The 23,617-nt window shown below is 40.5% G+C and overlaps 1 pseudogene; it reads right to left on the reverse strand.

The window, feature by feature from the left end:
* Positions 1-1,319: 1,319 nt before the first annotated feature.
* On the reverse strand, positions 1,320-7,582 carry LOC129692416 (tudor-interacting repair regulator protein-like; annotated as a pseudogene).
* Between the last annotated feature and the right edge of the window lie 16,035 nt (positions 7,583-23,617).

Here is a 23,617-nt window from a genome sequence, read left to right on the forward strand (position 1 = left end):
CAGCAGCTATCAAAGTGATGTCCCACTGCAGCCAAGGCACCCCACCGCAGCACCCAGGGCAGCAACAGCCACCCCTCTGCAGCCAGGGAGAGCCATGCAATTGTTGTAGCAGAAAAAGCCTAGGTGGCTTCCAATGCAACAGATCAAATTGGCTGCTGCTACAGTGGGGAGAGCAGCCCACCAGGGCAGCCCACTGGGCAGAGATAGCACCCCAAGCCACGAGGGACACCCCAGGAAGTAGCAGTGATAGCAATCTTCTCCCAAACTGGGTCAGGCCATCTCATTTTGCCACAGGCACCTGCAGCCAGCCAAGATGAGGCTGCCCCAAGCCTTCTCGATGCCCCCACGCCCTGTTGACCCACTGCCAACCCCCCTTCCACATGGCAGTGGCAAATCCAAGTGGCTCACTGTTCCCACTGCCCTGTGGCCCACTTGCTCCCTGCTGTGGTGGCCCACTGCCGCCACACACACCTGCTTGAGCATGCCACTAAAATTTCAATGGTGTGATGCCAACCCCCTTTTTGCCTGGGGCTATGTAGGCAGAAGACAAAATGGTGGCTCCTGTCAGCCACTCAGCGGGAGATATCCTATATCTGCCTTATCCTACTGCAATGGGTATCAACACCTTTCTTGCCTCAGAATGCCTACTGCTGCCATGGAGCTATCCATGTTGATGATAACTTTTCATTCTTCAGTCTACTGCCTTGACAGTGGACTCTGTAAATTTTGGACTCTGCATACTTTATAATCCCTCAAAGCAGAAAAATGGCCAGACCCGTGCCTGAGGAAGCTCCAGCAGCCCAGTTCCTGACCTAGAGCTTTATAGCTGTCATCTCCAGCCCCTCAGTAGGACTCATCCCAGATTATGTTAATTTGAGGTGAAAAGTCTGAACAAACACCCACAAATCCCTGAGTAGGAAAACTGGCCAATCCCTGAGCTTCCCACTAAAACCTACCAATCCTTGAGCAGGAGAACTGATCAACCCCTGAACAGGAAAGCCTACCAATCCTGAGCTCCCCAAGATCAGGACTTGAAATCCCACCAGTCCTCACTCTGGAAGTGTCTGCCCTAGAAAGCTCCATCCCCTAAGAAATCTTATATAAAGGCTATGTCTGCTCAGTTCCCTGTTATCTTCTCCTTGGAGAAGAAGCAACCACTCCTGGATTCCTGCCTCCTCTTGTGGATTTATCCCTTCAATAAATCTCTTTTAAGAGATTTTCTGCCTGCTGTGACTTTCTCATCAGAAGAAGCAATGAAGAAGAAGAGAAGAAAGAAGCATAGAAGGAGCAAAGCTTAGGGTCCATAGCTTCTTAGCTCATTAGGGGCTGGAGTAACATCTCTCTTCAGGAGGCCTCCTCTCACAGCGGTGAGGCTCCTGAGCTCCCGTGCCTGAAGACACCCTTGGGACATTGTCCCACTTCAGAGCTGGGATACCTTCACAGAGCTCTGAGTTGTGAGTTTCCTGGGTACTTTCCCACCTGATCAGGAAGGCAAGCCAAAAACAATAACAACAGTAAATGTGTTCAATTTATATTCACATATTAGTTAAAGAAGAGCTGAAACGTAAAGAGGTACAAAGCTATCTCAAAATTATCTATTGTTAGTGTTATTGTGTTAACAATAGTTTAAGTAATACCATTTCAACCCTGATCCTTAAAATATTTTGTTTTAATGTTCTATTTTTATCTGACTTTTATACCTTACCATCTATCATTAGTGAGAAATTAATAAAAAATGAATAACAATATTCAAGTTTAAATAATTGCCAAGGTTCACACTCTATTTAGCACAAATGCTCTCGGCTCACTATTTCAAATATAGGTGATTGGTGTCTTAGTTAATATTGAAGGATGCCTTTCCATCCATATCTTTCTGATTTGGCCAGTTGGAGCTGAGTATTGGTGCTCAGTTCAAGCTCTGGCATTCCAGATATTAGGTGCCCTTCAAAGGTCCTCATTGAGAGCACTGAACACACAAGGCCAACATGATATGACAGTTCTCTGTTAACATGTCAGCATATTATTAAAAATACTAATGGTAGGTATCCTAGGAAAGAAAAAGTCTGAGCAATGTGCTTTATGAAAATAGTAGAAAATTTCAGATTAAGAGCAAATAAGTAGAAAATATTTATGCCAAAATGTTAAGTTCCATATTGCTCCCTGTTTGCTCTCTTTATACCTAGTTTCACTTCTTTTCCAGTAATAAAATACCATCCCCCAAAGCAATTTAGAATTGGAAGAGATTTATGTGGTTTACAATTCTAGGTTACAGTTCATCACCATAAGGGAATCACAAAGGCGGGAGCTTGAGATGGTCATACCACATCCACAGTTAAAAATAGTAAAAAGCAAATAAAACTATGCTTCCTAACTGCTTGCTCATATAAACTTCACTTCTTTTTTAAAGTTCAGGATCCCCTAACTATGCAAAATGTGCTGGCCAAAACAAAGCAAAAATGTACTAGATTGTTTCCAACATACAGATCTAGAAGTTTTAGTTCAGGAACATTATTATCTGATCATGACTCATGTCTACACATGTGCCTGACTTAAATCCAAAGCCCAGGAAGTTTTCATTATTCTAGATTTCCAGCTCATCCCACCGATGCCCCTCAATCCGGTTCTCTCTCCCAGTACTCTCTCCCTCCAACTCAGCCATTCTGTTTTCATCCCATCCGCTCTCCCACCAAGTCTCCTCCATCCATTCAACACCACCCCAATGTGTAATCTATTTCCCCTTCTCATTGAGATTCATGCATTCCCCCCCCCCCAGCCCTTGGGCCCTCTTTGATACTTAGTTTCTTTAGGTCTGTGGATTGTATACTTTATGACCAATATCCCCTTGTAAGTGAGTACATACCATGTTTGTCTTTCTGGGGTTACCTCACTTGGGATCTTTTCTAGTTCCATTAATTTGCCTGCAGATTATATAATGGCATTGCTTTTAATGGCTAGGTAATACTCCACTGTGTAAATGTACCACATTTTCTTTATCCATTCTTCAGTGAGTTGTTTGGAGTTTCTTGCTATTATGAATAAAGCTGCTAGTATATGCCCACAAGTGGTATAGCTAGGTCTTGAGGTAGAACTATTCTGTTTTCTGATAAATCGCCAAATTGTTTTCCAAAGTGGTTGTACAAATTTGCATTCCCAGCAGCAATGGAGGAGTGTTCCCCTTGCTCTATATCCTTTCCAGCATGAGCTGTTGCTTGAGGTTTGATCTCAGTCATTCTGATGAGTGTAAGATAACATCTCAGAATCATTTTGATTCTCATTTGCCTCATGGCTACACATGTTTAACATTTCTTTAAGTATGTCTTTGCCATTACAGGTTCCTCTGCCAAGAATCTATTTCACTCTGAACCCCATTTTTAATTTGGGTTATTTGGTTTGTTGATGTCTAGTTTCTTGAATTCTTTATATATTTTTGATATCAGCCCTTTGTCAGATGTGCAGTTAGTAAAATCTTTTCCCATTCTGTAGGCTGCCATTTTGTCCTTTTGATGGTGTTCTTTGCCTTACAGAAGCTTTTCAGTTTCATGAGGTCCCATTTATTAATTGCTGATCTCAGTGGCTGAGTTGTTGGTTTTCTGTTCAAGAAGTTGTCACCTGTGCCAATGCATTCAAGGCTGTTCCCCACTTTCTCTTCTATCAGATTTAGTATATGCAGTTTTCTGTTGAAGTCTTTGATCCAAGTGGACTTTAGTTTTGTCCAGCATAACAAATGTGGATCTATTTGCATTCTTCTACATGTAGACATCCAGTTAGACCAGGGCATTTGTTGAAGAAGCTTTCTATTTTCCATTGTAAAATTTTAGCTTCTTTGTCAAAAATCAAATGTCGACAGCTTTGTGGATTTACTTCTGGGTCTTTGATTTGATTCTATTGATCAACCTGTTTGTTTTTAATGTAGTTTTTATTACTATTGCTCTGTAGTCCAGCTTGAAATCAGAGATTATGAAACATCCATAAGTTCTTTTATTTTACAGGATTGTTTTAGCTATCCTAGGTTTTTTGTTTTTCCTTATGAAGTTGAATATTGTTCTTTCAAGGTCTGTAAAGAATTCTTCTTCTTTCAAGGTCTGTATACATCAAAGAACTTTGATGGGAAATGCATTTCATCTGTAGACTGCTTTTGGTAGGATGGCCATTTTTACTGTGAGGGTGGCCCTAGCTAAGACTCCTAGGAGTGGGGATATGAAGCCAAAACTAGCCATCAACTGTAACCAGAAAAGACATCCAATAGACAGACTGAGACACCAGACCACAAAATCTTATACCCACAATTTGTCCTGCCTATGAGATGTAAAGGGGTATGAGACAAAACAGAATTTCAGGAAAAGGTTAACCTATGAGTGGCCCAGCTTGAGACCCATGCCATGAGAGGGAGCCCACCTTTGACACTATTAATGATATTCTGCTATACTTGCAGATGGGAGCCTGGCATAACTGTCATCAGAGAAGCTTCACCCAGCAACTGACAAAAACAGATGCAGAGACCCCCTGCCAAGCATTAAGCAGAGCTTGAGGAATCCTGTGAAAGAGCGGGAGGAAGGGGGCAGAGGGATCGAGGAAACCATACGAAAACCCACAGAATCAAGAAACCTGGACCCTTAGGGGCTCATAGAGACTGAACTGCCAACCAGAGAACAAGCATGGACGGGACCTAAGCTCTCTGCACATATGTAACAGTTGTGTAGCTGGGTCTTCATGTGGGACTCCAAAATCAGGATCAGGGTCTGTTTCCAACTACATTGGCTTTGTTTGGATCCTTTTCCCCTAACTGAGCTGCCTTGTCTAGACTGAATTGAAGATGTGCCTAATCTGACTGCAGCTTGATATGCCCAGTGATATCCATGCAAGCCTCCCCTTTCTGAGGAGAAGGTATGGAGGGCTGGGTTGGGGGTAAGGGGATGTGAGTGGGAGGTCTTGGAAGGAAAGGAAGGAGGGGAAGCTGCAGTAAGAATGTAAAAAAAAATTAATTAACAGTACACAAACAAATAAATAAATCCAGAACCCACTTATTGCTCTTTTTTATGAGCATCAAAGGAATGTCTTTACTGTCTTCTTCCTTCCTCAGTTTCACAGAGCTAAACCAAAGCCCTCATGGGGAAAACAGCTATGTGAGGCACAGCCGTTCAGAAACCAACCCACAGATCATATACCAAGAAAGAAAAACCTAAAAGAGAAGGCCACCAGCTGCCCAAATGAACAGCCAAGCTGAATCAAGTTCTGGGCTAAGGTAAGGAGTGATTGAACATGGGTCACTTACATTGAACAACATCCCTCACCATGTACCCATCAAGTGCTTGCTTTGAAAAAGTGGGCTCCAGCTGGTACCTCACCAGTCATTAACAGACTCACACAGGACAGTTTGAGCACTGGGATCTTTGAAGATGTTCTGCTTGAAAAGTGATGCCCAGGGAACCCCACTGAACAACCTGAGAGGGTAGCTATTTCCCAGGGACTGCTTCGGATAGTAAAAATGAGCAACTGACTGCTTGTCCCTTGAAGTGGAAGGGGGTCCAAAACTGAACACTAGAAAGCATGCTTCCCAGCAATCCCAGGGCCTGTGGGCAGAGACAGCCAAGGGAAGACAAGAACCCACACAGACACCTCCTCAGGTTGAGGTTGAAAGCAGCTTTTGGGGCCTTCTTCTTTGTGGCTGAGGCCAAGGTCTCAGCCAGCTTTTCTGAAAGCGTTTGTGTTGAGGACCTGAAGGGCAAACAGTAGCTGGTGCCGGACAGTGCTGATGAAGGCCTTGCTCCTGAAGTTGAGGAAAGCCTCTGATTCATCCTCTGGATGTACAGTGAGGCACGTTCAAGGTTCAGAACCCGTCGGTACCTTCTGTGATGCCAGAGCCAAACCTCAGCGGCGAGAATGGGACAGGTCTCAGGAAGCGGTCCCCACCTCCTGACCATGGTCCCGCGAGTGCACAGTACTGATCTCAGCAGCTGCCGCAGTGTCAGCTGTCGTGAGTTCAGATTCGCCACCACCTCAGGGAGTGTACCCTCAGTCAGGTGTGAGCTCAAGAAGTCAGCTTCAGTAAGGGGCCCGCTTCCCGGGCCCAGCAGTTATCCTCTCATGACTGGAAGTGCCTGTCTAAAGCCCAGCAGCTTGTCCAAGGGCATCTGCATCAGACCTGAGAAGCACATGGGGATACAGCCTAAGAGCTGCCCAGGTTGGTGGGATACAGCGTGGCATGGCAATAGTGCCTCCAGCCAGACCCCACAAGAAGACCAACTGAGACAACAAACCAGTCTATGGAGGCTTTCAGAGACTGAGACATCAACTAAGGAGCGTCCATGACCCTAGGCCCTCTACATACATGTAGCTGAAAGGCATGTTGGTCTTCATTTGGGACAACCAGCAAGTGGAAGAGACGAGCCTGTTTCTAACACGGACTTTATTGCCTGTTTTTGGATCGCTTCCACCTTGCAGCACTACCTTCTTGGCCTCAGGCAATAAAGATATGCTCAGTCCTGACGTGATATGATGTGCTGGAGAAGGCTAATATGGGGGGAGGGGAGCGCCTCTTTTCTGGCTGGAAAGAGAGAAGGAGAAAGGAAAGGAGAGAAAGTGAGGGGACTGGAAGGAGGGAGGGAGGCAGCACCCTTGGGATGTAAAGTAAACAAACTAATATAAAATTGTATTTATTTATTTAGTTTAGTTTATTTATTTATTCTTCTCTCATATATTAGATACTGTTTCCCCACCCTCCTCTCCTCCCAGTTCCTACCCAGCTACCTCCTCCTCTCCCCAGATCTACTACTTCTCCCTTTCCTTTCAGAAATGATCAAGGCTCCCAGGGATATCAACCAAACACGGCATAACAAGTTACAATTCGACTACTCACAAGCCCTCACATAAAGGCGAGACAAGACAACCTAGTAGGAGAAAAATGGCTCCAAAAGCAGGCAAAGGATTCAGAGGCAGCTTCTGCTCCCATTGTTAGGAGTCCCAAGCTACAAAGTCGTAACATATATAACAGTCTCATACAGGCTCCTTGATTGTTGGTTCAGTTTCTGTGAGCCCCTGTGAGCCCTAGTCAGTTGATCCTGTGGGTCATCTGTTTGTTTGTTTGTGGTGACCTTGACAGCTCTGGCTCCTACAATCTGTCTCTGCTGCTTCTTCAGGAGGATTCATTAAGCTCTGCCTAATGTTTGGCTGTGTATATCTGCACCTGCTTCTATCAGTAGCTTGATGAAGCCTTTCTGGTGACAATTATGCTAGGGTCTGGTCTAGGAGTATGGCAGAATATTATTTAGAATCATTTCTCTGACTTTTTTTTTTTTTTTGCCAGTCATGTTTCCTTCTATCCTAGATCTCTGCACGATCCGGCCTCTGGTTCCTGGCCATCTAGGAAGCATCAGGCTTGGGCTCCCTGCCTCCTCTAGTGGAGTGGGCCTCAAGCTTAACCATTCATTGGTTGACCATTCCCACAAGTTCTGTGCTGCATTTACCCCAGCACATCTTCCAGGCAGGATAAATTGTATATTGAAGGTTTCGTATCTGAGCTGGCTTCCATTGGAAGCCCTGTGTGGTTATGGAAGATGACCGGTTCACACTTCTTAACCCCCATGACCAGAAGTCATTGCTAGGGTCACCATATTAGACTCCAGTGTGTTTCCATTGCTCTTCATTTCCACCTTGCCACCAAAATGCTCTCTAATTTCAGTCCTATCTTCCTGTACTCTCTCCCTCCAATCCTGCCCCCTTCCTGATCCCTCCTGTTCTGTCACCACCCTCCCCAAGTCTACTGACAAAATCACTCCATTTTCCATTCCCAGGGAGTTCCCTGCATCTCCTTTTGAGCCCTCCTTGTTACTTAGCCTCTCTGGGTCTGTGGTATGTTGCATGATTTTTGGCAATATAAAGAATTTGTTACAGTATCAGAACTTGATCAAGGAAATGGACAACAGGATATTAGAACATTTTGATTTGCCAACAAGTTAGGTCATACACCAAAGTTGTGGGGCATCCTGATCAATTCAAAGGACCCATCTAGAGGCAAAGCTGTCATCACTGTAACAATAAATACAAAATGAAAATACAACAATTCATACTAGTACAAATGTATGAATGAATCAATAAATTCAAAAAGCACATTAGAAATAGTGGTTCTTTATTTATAGGAGAATGCCTGATTAACCAGTGAAAAAATAAACCAATATAGTAATAATTTTGGCAGGTCCAACAATAGATGCTAAAATCAATTGGTGAAATCATTTGAAACACCTAAAAGTATTTCCCCATTAGAGAAATGTAAATTCTTTAAAGAGAAATTATAATTGTTTGGAAAATAACTTTTCAGCAAAATTCTGCCATGTTAATAAAGTTCAGACACAGCAGGACATGTGAATCTCAAAGACTTACTCCTGTGCTACACTGACAGCATCTCCCTGTGGCAGAGTTTATATCAAAAAAATGAAGAACTTCAACCTGGACATGAAAAAGTATCTCACAATAACTGAGGGGTATCATAACAATATCTAGCCTAGGGACATGAGAACTGAGAATGGTGACTACCAAGCACTTCATGAAAAAGAATAAAACAACATTCATCTGTCTCCAGCTGGCTTATTTCATTTAGCAAAATTGCCAATCCACTCTGTACCCCAAAATTAAAATTTTAGTTAAAAAAAATTGCATTGAATTCATCAACACATTTTCTCAACCATTATTTGCTCAACCATTCATTGGCTGATAGCTTGATACACTTCTTGCCTACTGTAAATAATCCTTCTGTGAATTTGGCAGTGCATACATCTCTTAGGCATTTGGATACCTAAGAGAAGAATTAATGATTCTTGTGACATTTAGTAAAGCTACGGATCTTTTGTGTACTTGGTGGTCATCTCTTGTCTTGACTAATATTTGTTCAAGTCTTCTGCTATTTCTATCAGGTATCTGTTGTTGTATGTTCACTGTTAAGTGTAGGTGATATTCACATTTTGGATATGAATCACTTGTCAGATTAATATCAGCAAGTGTGTTTTGTTATCCCACTAGGCTATGAAGAGGCTCCTCCTCACCTTGCCTTATCTTATTTGCCTACTATTATTGTTATTTCCCATGCTCCCTGCCTTTTAAGTTTCCAGTTGTGTTCCTGACATATAAAAAGTGGTACGTGAAAGAAATGAGAGTCGAAAAAATCTGTGAGACAGTAAAAATACTACAGTAATGATTAAGAGATTTAATCTGGTACACAGGGCATATTGAAAAAATATTTAGAATTTGCCATCAAGGTGGGTTTGCTTGTTGATAAATTTAAGTCAGGATGGTTAGTGTGTGAAGAAAATAATCCCTTGACACATCTATTTCCGCTTCACTTTTTTGTATTCATTAAGTCACCATCTGCCTTACAAACATGAAGGCAATTATCTTAAAATATGCTATAAAACCCTTTACTATAAGTCGATGAGGACCTAGAGAGCTTATTAAGAGTGACAGTTCTGAGAACCACCCTATCTACAATGAATCAAAATTTCCTAGGATAGAACCCTGGACTTTCTTAGATTAGGCTTCCCAGATAAACTTAAGGCAATTTAATTTGGCAGCAAATTATTTTAAAGGTTTGACTACTTTTAAGAAATAATAATAATAAAAAAAGATCAAACAGGATAGTCTTATCTTTTCTGCAATAAATAGTAGCACCTGACCTTCCAGCTAAAGAGAATGGCTTGGGAAGTTGGGTTTGCATGAAAGAGTCCTGTGAAGCAACTTTTTCTCCTTTTAAAACTCAAAGTGTTTGACCTCTTCAATGTCATTTGTCTTAAATTTTCTGTAGAGGCTCTTTAAGAAAAACTAAATTTTCATCTGTTGTCTTATTTTTTATGTTAGCAGATACAGTTAATGTACAATTTACCCACCACAACATATATAATAACTGCCTCTTGCCACCAGGGTTTTATTTTCCAAAGTCATTTCAATTCTATATTTTTTAACGTGATTCAGCTTCCACCTAGAACATTTAGTCAAATATTTTTAAAAGTTATTATATCAATTTACTAATAATGCATGAAGGCTATCTTGTTCCTCATGCCCACGAATGATTAGCATTCTCATTTTCTTCGTTTAATCTGCTGGAAAGCAGTAATGTCAAGTTTTTGTCATGATTTGTATTTCACTAAAGACTAATGAGGTTAAGTTTATTATGACGGCTAGTCTCAGCATTTTTATAATGTATCATTTATGTCATTTCCTCATGTTTTAGGTTAGAAACACTTCTGTTCATGGTTTTAAAAAAATCAACTTGAAGGCTTCATTCTTCATGAAAGTAATTGTTTACTGATTTATTGCTGTTCTCAGATTCGTAGTTTACCTTATCTGTGTTTTTCTAATGTTAGTTTTATTGCTTCCTAGAGTGTTAGCATGGCTAAAAAGAGATGTATATGGAAATATTCCCATAGATTAGATAGAAATAAAGTAGTTACTGACAGGCTTTGCTTCTCCGGGGTGGATTAATGAGTTCTTAATTTTTCAACTACATTTATTCTCCAAACAAACCACAATGAATAATTATTATAATGGGTTGAAGATAGGGCTCTTCAGAAACAAACAGTAAGATATTGGCAGATTCTCTAAAGATTTAATTTCAAGTGTTTCAAGGCTGGAGAGACGGCTCGCCGAAGAGCACTGAATACTCTTGCAGAGTACCTAGGCTCGATTTCCACACCCGCATGGTGGCTCACAGTTGCCTGTAACTTCAGTCCCAGTAGATCTGACTCCCTTTTCTGGTCTCTGTGGGCACCAAACATGCATATGTTGCAAAACAACAACAAAAAATGAGCTGTCATGACTACCCAGAGGACCATAAAGCTCAAATAGATCATGGTGGTTTCCTATTGGTAGGATGACATTTTAGTCCCTGCTTACCCAATGACAGAGTGCTGAGGCAAAGTCCTTGGACAGCCTCAGTGAAATGAGTGTTTGAATTTTATAGACACATAATTAGAGAGAAATATAGAAGAGAGAAAGACAGACAGATAGACAACTAGACAGACAGATATCCAGTCCTAGCCTCGAGATCCTCTTGGCTTCCCACAGCTAAATATGAGGTGTGTTTTTCCTCTGCACTCAGACCCAGTTCAACACTCAAACTCAATTCTGATGTGAGTCATGAGGACATGAACAGTCCTTGCTCTACAATTTCACTTAGCATCACCATTGTACACTTTACATACCATCTTCTTCCAATGTGCATTAAAACTCTGCTCACCTAATTACTTCCTGGACTCAAGAATCTTAAGCTCCTCAGTACTTTTTTTAATTGTGCCAATTTCATCTGCTTTTTGGCCTTGATTGCTGTTTCTAGCATCGGCTGCCTAGCACTCTTTAGACTCCTTTTATATTTCAAATGTATTCTCTTACCAAGTTCCTTGTACTGAAAATGTCCTCCTTACTCTGCAGCAGGGAGAAGGGAAACAGTCACACAGTGGAAACACTACCCGCTGGTGCTGCCAGGAACCTTTGTGCTGAGCAGTTGTTCCGGAGGCAGAATGGGACTTCTCTATCAGAAGAATCTTTCTCACACAAACTCATACTGCCTCTTAAAATGTAAATTTCATACATCTGTCTTGTTTTGTTTTATTTTAGATATGACATTGTTAATCCTGAAATTCTCCTGGGAAAAACAGATTCTACCATTTTATTTTTGGCCAAATTTGTTTTTTGTTTTGTTTTTCTTTGAAAAAAATTATTATGCAGATTTAATGTCTACAATATGATGCTGTGGGGAATTACATCAATATATTATATACAATGAAATGATACTCACAAGAAGTGAGCCTGAATAGCCTTTTATTTAAATACTAAGTATATATGGTCAGGGTCTTTGGTAGCCATCTTTTATTAATATTTATCTATTTATCTATTTATTTATTTATCTATCTATCTATCTATTTATTTATTTATAACAATGTATTCACTTTGTATTGCCTCTGCAGCCTCCTCCCTCATCTCCTCCCAGTCCCACCCACCTTCCCTCTTCTCCCCTTATGCCCTTTCCCTAAGAACTACTACTCCCAGCACTTCAAGAAGTTACCTAGTTCCTGGGCAGGTAGGGTTCTTACAGGCTGATTTTGGGTATTACAACATGATGCTTCACAAAACACTTTTCTACAGCCAAAGCTTGAGGTTTTAGAATCTGTAATGACCATTACCAAGTAGCAAGTTTTGCAAGGTACCTCTCCATGTTTTAATTCCTCAAAATTACTGAACCTCACTGGCTTTCTAAGGTTAATAAAATATCTCTACTTTTTTTCTTATTAAATCTTCTCCAAGTGTTATAAATTTATACAAAATAATGATTACATTAGTGATATTTTCACAGAAATTACAGTTTCAACCTATTAGATTATTCTAAAAGGACGACCTTTCACTGATATTTAATAGCAGTAAAACATAGTGAAGAAGATGAGCAAACACTCAATACAGTTGACAACTCCTCCAACTAGTTATACCAGACAAAAAAATATATATTGGCCCCTCAGTGGTATATGAGTTCTGAAGCCTATAAGAGGCTTCTAAGGTGAATAGATAGCAGATAGAAGGAGCATTGCTAAGGAGCTCACTTTATGCTAAAGACTAGCCAAGATCATCTCAGTATACAAATGATTCTGTTTGAAAGAACCAAAACACCAGCACTTGTTCTGTCAGTGGAAGGAGCTGAGGAAGGTAGGTGCCTCTATGGGTTGGGAAAAGTAAGAAGTTAAATTACCACTAGAGTTACCACAGAGGAGGGCAGCTGTGTAGACCAATCAATTTGGCCTTAGTGAGGCTTCATTTCACTTCAAACAAACTCACATGAAAGATATAAAAATGTATATTATTTCAAATTATAACAATAGTTGAGGAAAACTAGTAATCTAAGTACTACTTAGTACCATTGAGCAAGCTCACCTTGTAATGCTCAGCTATATCACTATAGATATATCACTACAGATAGCCATAGCACTATGACTAATATATTCTATTAAATATAAGACTTCATTAATTATAATTATCTTAAGTAGCTATAAACAGATAAAATACTACTATAATTAAAAATATTGTTAATTTAACTGGATACATATCTTTCATTGTTCTTAATATTTTTATATAACACTTGAGGGTTTTTCTAGATTTACTATCATGTAGATGTCCACATTATATTTACATACATAAAAGAAAAAATTTTTAAAGTTTCTGCTAAACGTCTTCACTTTTAGCATATCAATGCATTGTTATGCCCAGATCAGGAGACCCCCAAAAGACCACCAGGAACACGAATCTGCTGCAAGCACATGAGGGTTTTTATTCAAGCTCGAGCTCAGGCCGTCAATCATTATAAAAATAGGAGGTCTAACTCCCTTCTATTTTGTAAGACCACTTCAGGCAAAGAGTTGTTTCTTTCAGGGCAGGAGATGGAATTTTCTACATGTTGAATTGCTTGGTCTATGTTAGCCTTTAAAGCATTGTAATTTTTACTTTATTCGGCCAAGGCTGCAATTCCAGTTCCTGCTCCAGACAATGCTGTGCTGAAGATTAAGGCTAATCACATTAAAACAATCACATGATTGGTTCTCATGTGAACTGAGTTAGAGTCCCAGGTGTCCCTAGAAGAGCATTAATCATCTCTTCTTCCAGGTAAGTAATCCTGCGAACCAGTTGAACCAGAATACAAAAATCTTGGGCATTATTTAGAATGCTGTTATGAATGCAAGGAGTGAGCCCAGTGGCACAAGCCCACATCCCTGGATGGTTGGAATCGAGTATTTGTTAGCCTGATGTGAAGGAAGGGTTAGGTAATGTACATAAATGCTCCTAGATGGTGGTTCCTAGTTCAGACAAACTCCTTGTCCTGACGCTGATTGAAGAGTTAGTTTTGGCCCAGCAGACTACCATTGACAGTTACTGGAATCATTTTGAATGGTATAGTTATCAATGAAACCAATTCCTTTATAATAAGGGAGCTGTTAATTATAGCATAACCAACAAGATTCAGTCAGATCCAATCTTGATTCATTTAAAACCTGATAGGTACTGACAATCATGGCCCAAAGGGGGTCAGTATTTCCTAGCAGAGATTTGGGCAGAGGTTGAGTAAGACCATCCAAGGTGGTGGTAGAGGCCAGGGGAGGCTTCTTGGGGTTAATAGGTGCTAATAGTAGGTTAGGGCCCATGGCCTCTGGTATATAGTCTGTGGAAGGGAAACACATAACTACACCTGCAGGAGTCACCCATAGTCTGTCCCGTGCCTGTATTGCCTGATCCTGAACCACTTTCCCTTTACCCAAGCATAAATTTTCCCTTGATCGGTAAAGGTGACCATAGCTGGTTACAGGGTTGTGGAGGCTTTTTTAAAATTTTTTTTATGGGTACTCTTCACAGTTGTTTTCAAAGTTGGGGGCCCCCAAGATACCCTTACACAAAGAGCTACATATAATGGCTACTGAGAGAAAAATTATCAATTTTGTGCACATGTGACCTTTTCTGATCCCAATTTAGCAACCCTAGAAAAATTCACATCCAAGCAATGTATATATGCCTGACAACCATGTCCCTTGAGTTTCACAGCCCCCTACAGCGAAGAAGAAATCTTTGTCCTGTCCACAATTACATACTCTCCAGGGGAATGCGTGTGGGGGTGGGAGAGGGGTGGACAGACATAAAAGGAACTTTAGAGGACCATAAGGAATTCGAAGCCAGGCCCCAAGGCATCACATCAATGAGGTTGAAAACAATTTCAGGATACCAGGTGTTGGTTTTGCCAGTTTCCCCATGTGAGTTCTTAAGGACCTAGGTATGGTTATAGGGTTGATGAGGATTGAAATTTGCAGTACATACAGTTTAGGAGTCCTAGACAAATCAGGATCTTGAAAGCTTGAGCTTTAAGGGGTTGTCTCCTTGATGAGCCTTCCATTCAGGCACCACAGGGTTCAGATGCAGCAAATGGATCAGCTGGCCTGGCATGGGTATAAATTTATCCACAAGGTGATCCTGTTAACCTTGATGGCTCAGGGTGTTGTCTAGGGTGATGTAAGGACCCTTCCAGTGTGGTTCAAGAGTCCCCATGCTGGAACCTCCTGACATAGACCCAGTCACTGGAGTGGTATCCATGTGGTTCCAGAGTAGGGCCTGCTTCACAAAGGGCACATAGTTTAGGCCAAACATGCTTATGAGCCCATTGAGTTGCTCTGATCCTAAATAACAAGTCATTATCTTCCAGTTCAGCAATAGCAGGTTTGTAGGTTTGGAACATGGAAGCTGGAATACCATACATTATTTCAAAGGGGGTAGTACCATTTGGTAAGAATTCCTCACCCTATAGAGGGCAAAGGGGAGGAGAGCCATCCAGTCCCTGCCAGTCTTCAAGGTCAATTTAATTGGGGTCTCTTTTAATGTTCTATTCATTCTTTCTACCTATCCTGAACTCTGGGGCCTATATTCACAATGCAACTTCCAATATGCCCCAATAAACTGTGTTACATCCTGACATACCTTGGACACAAAAGCTGGCCCACTATCTGACCCTGTCATATGAGGAAATAAATACCTGGGTAGAATGTCCTCTCGCAGTTTCTTAACTGCTATTTTAGCTCTTTCAGACTTGGTGGGAAAAGATTCTGTCCATCCAGAAAAAGTGTCAACAAACACTGAAAGGTACTTGTAACCGAAATTTTCCTAGTTTTATATCTGTGAAATCAATTTCCCAGTAAGCCCCTGGTCTCTTACCTCTGAGTCGAGACTCTGGGTATTTAAGGTTGCTTCTGTTGATCAATTGACAAGCCTTGCAGTCTGACATTATCTGGTCAATTTTGGCATGCTTGTCTTTGAAAGTCACTTTAAATTGCCTTACAGCATCCACCATCCTTCCAGCACCCCTTTGTGTAGCCCTGTGGATATTTTTAAGAATAACCTTAGCCAGAGAGCCAGGCAGGACCAACTTACCATCTGCCGAATGCCACCAACCTTCCAACAATTGACCCATGGGCAGATTTCAAGCCCATCGGACTTCCTCAGAGGCATATTCTGGTTACCCTCGTAAATTGGATTCCCAGGGTGAAGAAGGACAGTTGCTAGAACTGCAGTTTCTGATTCCTGTAGGGCTGCTCCTCAAGCAGCTTTGTCAGCCATGTTGTTTCCTCTAGCAACTGTGGAGGTTCCTTTCTGATGTCCAGGGCAATGAACAATTGGCAAACTCTTCAGTAGCCATAAGGTTCTCAGTAGATGTAGAATTTCTTCTTTGTTCTTAATGGTTTTTCCTTCTGCTGTAAGTAGGCCTCTTTCTTGGTAAATGGCACCATGCACATGGGCTGTGGCAAAAGCCTGCCTGCTGTCCATATAGATGTTGACTGCCAGACCTTCCCCAAAGTCAGAGCCTTGGTTAGGACTATCAGTTCGGCCCTTTGTGCAGAGACCCTTCTGGGAGAGACTGGGACCAGATTACTTCTGTCTCAGTAGATATGGCTGGTACTGGGTCTTACTTCATGGACAGGTATGCCATTGGGTGATTCCAAGTTCCCAGTGTTTGAGTTAGGACTCCCTTAGCAATTTCTTTATGTTCATCCACAAACAGAAAAATGGGCTTGGTAATGTCAGGTAACCCCAAAGCTGGTGCTGACAATAAGGCCAAACTGGGGGTTGTATAATAATCAAGTTTCTCCAAACAGTAATGTAGGGCACTTTCTCAGAATGTCCATATGCCCTCTGAAATACTCAGTCCTCCACAGGTAACACAATGGGGAGATGGAAAGCCCCTCTCTGGAGGCCAGTTGACACCAAACACTGGCCATTCTGAGTTGCAATAAGTCACCATTTTACCTTTTCTAACATCTACTGTCAAATTGTGAGCTCAGGTCCTAACCTCTTTGAAGTGGGTCAGGACCAAGGCTAAAGGGTTAGAGGAAATTTGTCCCATAATGTCCATCACTGTCAAAAAGACAACACCACACAAGACACCAAGAAACAGAACAGAAAAACAAAAACGGATTCTGTAGCCAAAATGTGAATGTAAACAAAAACAAAACCAACTGCTTGGTAGAGGCTCCCTGAGCCAGTCAGACAAACAGGGGTTTAAGAGTAACTGAGTAGGTGGCTCTCCATCCTCCACTGAGAGGCTGTCTGTCCTCTCCCAAGGGTTGAGAACATCTCCTCAACCGTGGCTGGGACCCTCCAGTGTGTTCTCTCTTAGCCACATAGTGCCGCCTTACAGACACCTCAAGCTTTAAACCAAAAGCAAAAACAAGACGCACAAACAACAAAGAACACTGACTGGCCAGACCAAGACAAGATACTTCAGGTCGGAGTCCTGGGGATAGGGTCTGGGGAATCCAGGATGAGCCCCCAAATGTTATGCCCAGATCACGAGAGCCCCCAAAAGCCCACCAGGAACACGAATCTGATGTAAACACATGAGGATTTTTATTCAAGCTGGAGCTCAGGCTCTCAATAGTCCCTGATGCAGCAGTTCAGAAAGAACGGCCCCAAGCCTCAGGAGGGCAGAGTTTTTAAAGGGAAAAACTGCAAGTGGGGAATTCCAAGCCTTGGTGTTACACAATTGGGTGAGGGTTTAGCAAGCAAGGTGACCTTTAAGCTGATTGGTTCCGGCGAGGTAGCCAAACCACAAGGGGAAAGAGGGTGTTGAAAAGGAACATCCTGACCTAGGCAATACCCAGAACTGTGTGTGTACTTGTATTTCACTAGTTGGCTCCAGGTGCAGGGGCTAGTTATTCTTGCCAAGTTCCTCCTGTGGGCCTATTTGCTCTTGAAGAGTTCCTCCTGGGATTTTTGACTTGCCAAGTTCCTGGTGGGGGACCTTGGGTCACCTAAAGGACAGGGTTATTCAGAGTGGTGTCTGAAAAGCAAGATGGTGCTAGTTCTGCTCTTGCTCTCTCAGCATATGTACTCGGAGATGTATCATACATATGGATGATGTAGATCATATTTTATCTTTCTCTGGAAAAGTAAAGAGAGATTAAGAAACCTGCAATTCAAAAGTAGGCAATCATTTGTAGATGAATGCATTCTTTTATTCAATTTAATGAAAATGTAGTGTGGCCATATTGAAATGCTCTCCTGAAAAACTCAAGGTCAATATCAAATCAGATGAGAAAAGAGCAAAGACTGTCAGTTCACAAGGGATGCATTTTGATTGATGTTGGCTGGGGTGTCAGAAAATGGTTAACTGGGGAAAAAATAGAAATTTTGTGAGTTTTCTTAATCTCTTTTTCATCTCAAGGCCTTATGAATTTTTATAAAATGCTGGTTACATTAGGGACATGCTTTTTTATTTTAGTGGAAATAACAGTTCTAGATAAAGAAGTGTTTAAAAATAAGTTCATTAATATTTATAGGAGTAAAATACTTTCAAACAGATATTTTCTTAATGTATAAACAAAAAAATAAGAATTGATGGATTGTTCAATATATATAGGGAATAAGAAAGGTAATCTAGGGAATCACCTAAAATTACTTTAAGGTAAAATGTATTAAAACTACCTTGCTTCATCCTCACTGGTATGACCTTTTGGGAAAAACTACACTATGAAATGTCACAAAATATTTTCTGATTAAGCAGGCCAACAGAAGCTGTGATAAACGAGGTAAATATCACACTGAAGAAGTTTTAAAATATTAAATATGAATCCTAAAACTGTGAAAATGTATGCTTGTCACCAACCATATTTGAAATTTCCTTCCAAAAGATAAATCAATTTCAATTCAACAAAACAAAGCCTATGTAAAAAAAAAAAAAAAAAAGGGTTAATCTTGTAATTTCATAAGCATACTATTAATAATTAAAATTTTCCACTGTGGATATAACATTTACACTGGATATACTTTTACACTGAAAAATAATCATCCCTACAGAAAGAAGAGATGAAATATATGGATGGATAGATATAGATAAACAGAGACAGAGGAAAAAGTGTCAAAAAGCAATACATTGAAAGAACCAGGCCTGACACCACAAAGTTCACTAGGAACTAGGCCTAACCAAGATCACCCGTAAATCACCAGAAACTAGTTACCCCACCCCAAGGTCACCAGAAACTAGGCCATAGGTCACTAATTCCAGAAACAAGGCCATAAGATTCCTAAGGAACAGCCTTAGGATAACCACAAGAATGGGAAGGTATCTTATCTCAGAGTGGGGCATCTGTGCTGGACAGCCCACCCACCTTGTAGTAGAACATTTCATGGCACAGAAAATACCTGACATTCCTGAGGTCTATAGATGGCTCACTGTTATGTGTGTTAGCCAATCACTTTGTAACAAGATTGCGCTTGGTCAACCAATCATGTAATTGTTAAACTGGAAATTCCGGCTCCTTCTTCAATCCCCAATAAAAACCCTACTGTGCAGCTGCTGGAGGCTCTTCTTTCTGATCCGCTGCATTGGTGAAGGTGGAGAAACTGAGCTTAACCCCGAGAATAAAGCTTTTTGCTCTTGCATATGTGACCCAGCTCCTGCCGGTCTTCGGGGACCTTAAGATCTGGGTACAATAACATGACATGCAAAAGTTGGTGGTAAATGAAGATTTTCTAAAGTAAGATGGTAAATGTGAAAACAATGCAGAAAACATGTGTCAAAGTAAAAAAATAAAGTCATAATAATTGGTATTCCATTATGTCCAAAACTATTTTTCCTGAGAGGTCTCTGGTGTACTGCCATTAAAGATATGAGCCAATTAACTTCAGTAATAAAATTTTATTTAAAGAAATTTTATTTATTTTGTCAGGATTTCAAAATAAAATGTACATATTATATGAAAAATAATAAATTTCTGTATTTTAAAACTTTTATATAACTAAGACAAAATAATATAAACATAGGAAGAAAAGTTGGTTAGAGAAAAAAATGCCTTTTATGAAATTGGGTGTGCCATAATTTGATGGATCTATGTTTAGGATTGTAATGTTTTCTTTTTGTTGTTTTTGTTTTGCTTTGTTTGTTATGAGATAGTGTTTCTCTGTGTAGCCTTGGCTGTCCTGGGTTGGCTTTGTAGAACAAGCTGGCCTCAAACTCACAGAAAATATGTCTGCCTCTGCCTCCTTGAGTGCTGTGATTAAAGGCATGAGCCACCATACCAAGCTGGACTGTAATTTTTTTTTTAGCTAATTGTTGCTTAATTAGAATGTCCTTCATCTCCTTTATCCCTTCTGATTTGTTTCAGTTTCAAGTCTAATTTATCAGATATTAGATAAAACATAGGGAATTATACTATCTTATGTTTTCCTGAAGTTACATATAACAAATGTGTCTGTGTCTGTGTGTGTGTATACATAATGTTTAAACAAGCAACACTATTTGGGGTGATAATGATACACCTTGAGCCATGGACTTCCTACGGAATCCCTAGCACCCTGGATGAGATATTTACTTTGGAGTTGTTGATCAGGGAAGGCCAAGAGACACCTTAAACAATACAGACTATTGTCATTGCCCTTAGTTGCTTTGAAGGATTGGAAGCTTCCTCCTTGAGGAGTAGATCTCATAGCATCTGAATGTGCTATGTAAGTTGGCAAAGAAGGGGAAAATCAATAATTCTAGGTAGCTGTAAACCTATGAACCACAGCAAAAACTGGTCTGGCAAGATATCTGCACTGTTGGAATACTGGCCCTATGACCAACTGCTGTCTAATTGGACTCAAGCCCTGCTTGACAGGAGGGAAGGTATACTTGGTACTTCAAACCTAGCCTGCTACCTATGGCTGCAGAGGTCAGACTTGAGAGTCTGTCAGTATCCTAAACAAATATAATTTATAGGTGGTTTCTAAATGCCCATTTTTATACCTACATGCAAGTGTAGCACTCATTCTTCATCAAAGAAGCTTCTTTTTACCACAGATAAAAACAATCAAAGAGATACACAGCTGACCTAAATGCAGATAAAAAGTGACTAACCTCAACGATGTATCTGCAATGAAACTCTTAAACCTGAAGCTCAGGGAAAACCATAGAAGGACATGTGGAAAGACAATAAGAGCCAGAGATCAAAAGTATCTATGCATAGATCACATCACTAGACATAGTTAAAAAAAATAAATAAATAAAGTGCCCATGAGATCTCAACAATATGGTTTCCTTTGTAAAACCAGCAAAATAGCAACAGACATGGGGATAGGAACAAAGGTCCAAGGAGCTCATACCTGCATGAATAGCCATGGGAGGCCAATGGTTGTTGAAAAAGGTACAGTCAATTGCCTCCAGGGACAAGCTCCCACACAGGTTGTCCAATCATAAGTGGTCTTCCTTAGACACATGCACTTATGAGTCAACTGCCTCCAGGGACAAGCTCCCACACAGGTTGTCCAATCATAAGTGGTCTTTCTTAGACACATGCACTTATGAGCAAAATTAAAAATTAGATGAACTCAGTAGGATATATATATATACATATACATATATATCTGTATATCTGCTTATGCATGTATGTATATATTCATATGCATATAGCAATGATAATTTTAAGAAGACATGAGAGAGGCAAAGAATGAGCGTGGGTGTATCTAGATGCATGTATGAAATTTTCAGAGTAAAACAATTGTTTTGAAACAGGGTTTCTTTGTGTAGTGCACGCTACCTTCATAGAATTCTTAAGTCACAAGAACAAGAGTAACAAAATATGTATGGTACATTCTATTGGCTTATAAATTATTTCCACCATCAATATATACTTGTAATATAAACACCTTACAAAGTATAAGAGTTTTTCATGAGACATTTCAGGACTGTAACATTAAAGAAAAACATTCTTATGAGGTCAGGCAAAATTATACCTATCATACATACTAGTCTATTTGGAGGCTTTTAAGAAACTGGAAAAAGCCAGGTGTGGTAGTACATACCTGTAATTCCAGTACACGGGAGGGCAGAGGAAGGCAGACCTCTGTGAGTTTGAGGCCAGTCTACAAAACAAGTCCATGCAGGCAAAGCTACTAAAGAAAAACCCTGTCTCGGAAAAACAAAAAGAGAAAGAGAGAGAAACCATCAAAGGTATAAAACTCCATTGTATTCACAAATCAGTTGACATTAAACAGAAAAATATTTTTATAAGACAAAGGGACTGCTTTAACTTTATGCCTTTTTTTCTGAAAAATAGCAAATTAATCATGGGTAGATAATTCAGACCCCATGACAATATAGAAAAGCACCTAATAATTTAGTGCCATTAATTAAATTAATGTTTGTGCTGCAATAATATGTCCTAATATATTATTGTAATAGATATTTGCCTGTATGCCAAAGCTAGATATGACAGTATATGACTAGAATGATAACTGCCTCTATAGGAGAAAAATCCAGGTTTCTAATATCATTAAGAAAAAGATCCATTTAAAAAGCTAAATTGAAATTATACATTCCAATGAAAAAAATTTAAAATGTTTAAAAAGCACCTTTTTTTAGATTTTTCTGAGATTAATGTCATACTAGGAACAAAGGACCCTGAAGGTGAGAGGAGAAGGCACATCAAGCCATGAGAAACACTTCTGCTGGACATACAGCTGGAGGAAAAGGCCTGTAAGTGGTTACTCTTCCGTGGCCCCACCAGGTGCACTGGCAACCTAGAACAACGGTTAGTGAACTGTGTCAGTTCCTCCAATAAGTAACTGTGGCGTACACGGGTTAAATGCACCCTTAAAAGCAGATGTGGAAACTTTACAAGATGAGCCTCACAGTCCAGAATGTTTAGTGAATCTACAGCAAAGTGAGCTAATTAATTCTGCCTTGAAAATACTTTCTTGTATCAGTCCTTACCAATATCCTGAATCAGTTTTCAGTCATGCGGGAGATACAGCAATGAACTACATATTTTACCAGGTTTTTTTTTTTTCTTTTTAATATAGTAAGCATTCAGGTGCCCTGATTATCACGAGGTGCTACAAATCATGACACAGGTTCACTATATTGATGACATTATGTGTACCAAGGGATTGCAATACCTGGAAAATTTGAAAAGCTTAATTGTCAGGACATACAAAACTATGGCCTATAAGCAAAAAATATTATTCTTCTTTCCACGAGCTCCAACCAAGAAGACCTCCCTGGAAGGAGAAATGTCAACAAGATTTTTCAGGTGGAGAGAGGGAGAGGGAGGAAGAGAAGCAATCAGGTCAGAGGAAGCGATGGAAGGAGTGAGTACAAGGAGAGACAACTGAGATTGGGAGTGGGAGCATTTGTGGGGCAATGCGGAAACCCAATACAGCTGAAATTCTCTGAATCTACAGAGTGGCCTTAGAAAGGAATCCCAGTGGTGGAAATATAGAGCCTGAACCAGCCATCTTCTGTAACCAGGCAAAGCTTACAGTGGTAGGTTTGGAATACCAACCCAGCCACAAAACCTTCAACATACAATTTGTCCTGCCTGAAAGATGTGTTGAAGGAATGGCAGTGCTGACCTTTCAGGAGTAGACAATCAATGACTAGTTTAACCAGAGGCCCACACCATGACACTGCCTGGCTGGCCAGAAATCAGAGGCTGTGAAGAATTTAAGTCAGCCTGGGTATATCTCCATTTTGAAATAGAGAGCCATCGTGACTGGGAGCTAAACTCAGTTACCAGGAAATATCACAGAATGTACACTTGGTAGACAACAAAGTTAACGTTCCTAGCAACAGCCTCCAGGA

This window comes from Psammomys obesus, unplaced genomic scaffold (assembly GCF_907164565.1).
Source record: "Psammomys obesus unplaced genomic scaffold, mPsaObe1.curated_primary_1811, whole genome shotgun sequence".
NCBI lineage: Eukaryota > Metazoa > Chordata > Mammalia > Rodentia > Muridae > Psammomys > Psammomys obesus.